This window comes from Theropithecus gelada, chromosome 19 (assembly GCF_003255815.1).
Source record: "Theropithecus gelada isolate Dixy chromosome 19, Tgel_1.0, whole genome shotgun sequence".
Taxonomy (NCBI): Eukaryota; Metazoa; Chordata; class Mammalia; order Primates; family Cercopithecidae; genus Theropithecus; species Theropithecus gelada.
The window spans coordinates 1,215,047-1,217,828 of record NC_037687.1 but is presented as its reverse complement, the minus strand read 5'-3'; positions in this window follow the sequence as shown (position 1 = coordinate 1,217,828).

Below are 2,782 nucleotides of genomic sequence, written 5' to 3'. Positions count from 1 at the left end.
CCGCGCGGACTGTCGGAGCGCGGGCCGCCGCCGCCGCACCCGCCGGGGAGGGGCCCGGGCTCCGGCCTTTGTCCCGCCCGAGCGCCGGGAGGGCCGCGGGCGCCCCCTCCCGCCGTGCCCCAGCCGCACGGGGACTGGGCGGGGGTCTCCAGCCTGCGCCCGCCCCCTGCCCCGGCCCACCCCGTCGCAGGCTCATCCCCCGGGGCCTGTCCCAGCGACCCCGATTGTGCGCGCCCCCCGCCGGCATCCGCGTGGCCCGGCCCGCGGTCTCCGAGGAGCGGGGGCGCACCCTGCCTCCCGCGCCCCCAAGTACTCCTCCCGGCCTGGCCCTGGGTCCCTGGCCTCTCACCTGCCCGTTTCCAGCGCTATCCGCAGCCTCACAAACCCCGACGCACGCGTCCCAAATCGGGCTCGGCCAACTCCAGCCTCCCTGCGGGGGTCCGGGCAGAGTTTCAGAGGGGCGCTGGCCAAAGTCCAAAGCTGCTCGTGCTGAGGCCTCCCTGGGGCCCTGGGAGTCGCCTCTCCGGACTGCGCTGTTCCCTAGGGATGGAGTAAGTCCCTACCTCAGCCCTAAGGGTGCCGGGCGCACAGTAGGTGGACCGGTGAGGAGTCTGAGCAGCTGGGGATGGGATCCAAGAAGCCCAGAGTGAAGCCAGTCTCCACGCAGGAATCCTACAGGCAGGGGAGGGCCGCTGCCCGGGGGCACAGCTTATGCAAAGGCCCGGGGTCTAATCTGTTTGGGGAATGCCAAGTGATTTCTCCTCCCGGGAGGCTGACACAGGCGAGGAACTGGGGGCCTGGCCTCTATTTTGTCTTTTTTCCAATCTACAGAGACAGGGTCTGGCCATGTTGGCCCTGCTGGTCTTGAACTCCTGGGCTCAGGCGATCTTCCCGCCTCGGCCTCCCAAAGTGCTAGGATTACAGGCGCGAGCCACTGCACCTGGCCTGCCCTCTGTTTTTACCCTTATTCATGCCACAGCCTCCCTCACCAGACTCTGAGCTTGTGGAGGGTACGCTGCCACCAAGTGCTGGCTGGACTTTACTGGCGATGCCCAGATCGTGTTGTACCTCTTTGAGTTAGTTTTGTTCACCAGGCCCAGTGCAGGAGAGGGAACCGCAGTGCAGGCGCTGATAGCCCTTGGACCCGAAGGTCCCTGTATGAGGCATTACCCAAACTCCTTGCAGGGACCGTGAGCCCAGAGATGGTCAAGCTAACCTGTGCCCCAGCAAGGTGGGGTGGGGACGGGACCCACCACTGCCCCACAGGTCTGAGATGTGGTGGGCTTTGTCCTGTGTCTCCTGCGGCGTGCCCTCCTCCCCCGACTGCCCAGCAGGCCACACCACTCGACTTTTGTTCGGGCCGTGTCCTGTTGGGAAGTCCTTCCACTTTTTCTTCCTGTTAAAATCCTGCTCTTCCAGAAAAGTCTGTCCCACCCAGTGCTCTAGCGTCCCTGCCAGGACAAGGTTCTCAGTTCTCTGAGCTCCAGGTCTCGTCCGCTGACCCCACTACAGACATCCCAGGCTGAAGGCCCAGGGCTGGCCGGGTGTCTCTTCGGTGAATGGTGGGAACCTGTCCCAAGGTGGTGGCTAAGGCAGGCCCTGAGTCACCTGCCAGGCCTTCTGGACAGACTCTCTCAGTGCCCCTGGAGTGAGGGCTCTGCGGCCCACGCAGGCTGGACAAGCGTCCCAGGAGGCTTGGTCTGGTCAGGCTCTTTGAGGGAGGGGGATGGCCACTCCCAGAGACGAGCACCTTCGGAGCAGAGGTGCGGCGGCTGCACCCCAGCACAGGACAAGGAGCCGTGAGCCTGGGGTCTTGGCGTGCCTGGCCCCAGCATGCCACCTGGCAAAGGTGGGAGTTCTGGAAGCTTCCCTCTGCCCTGGGACCAGAAGCCCCCTCCTGCTTCAAGGGATCTCATGGGTGAGCAGGGGTGGGTCAGGGTTGGGAGGAAGGCATCTCTTCTCAAACCAGGACTGGGACCTGCACAGGTGGGAGCTGGAAGGGCACCACCTCCACCCAGGCATGACAGGGCCACTCATTTGCATGCAGGGGCCACCGAGGCGAGAGCCGACGCCACCGCCACCGCTGAGCGGATTTGAGCAGAAGCTCCGTTTTCCTTCTGTTCTTGTCTCTCTCTCAAGGTCAGAGCCCAAGCAGGGACGGGAACAAAGGCGGTGCGTCCCCCATTCAACCTCCCCGCGCCCGCTGGCCGCTCCTACAGGAAGGACCTGGGGAGGGAAGGGGAGGGCATGGCGTCTCCGAAGCCTGGCCCCGGGTGAGGCTGCCCTAGCAAAGCCCCGCCCGGCCGGGGGGCCACTGTGGGGGCCCAGGAAGCCCTGTTCCCTCCTGGGGCTGGGGGCTGTCCCAGCTTTGGGACGCGGCCGTGGCCGGAGATCACTCTAGAGTAAGCTTCCTGTGGAGCTGAGGGTCAGAGATCAGGCTCACGCTGGGGACAGGGGTCAGCCAAGGTCAGGGGTTATCCAGGGTCGCCCTCAGTCCCCGGTCCAGAGCCAGGACAGGGCTTGATGGGGTCTGGCCCCGCCCCCTGCTCTGCACTCCTGGGTCTGGGGTCTACCCGGACTTGGGAAGGGGTAGACTTGTCCAGCCCATGCCCAGCACCCGCTGCCCACTGCCCACAGGGCCAGGCCACAGGGCTTGGGATCAGCGTCCTGCAGCCCCTCAGCCTTCAAAGGCCGCGACGCCAGGAGGAAGCTAAAAATATGCGCGGAGAATTTCTCATTACAGAATAAATTGGACCCAGTCCGCAGCCTGCCCTGGTGCCAG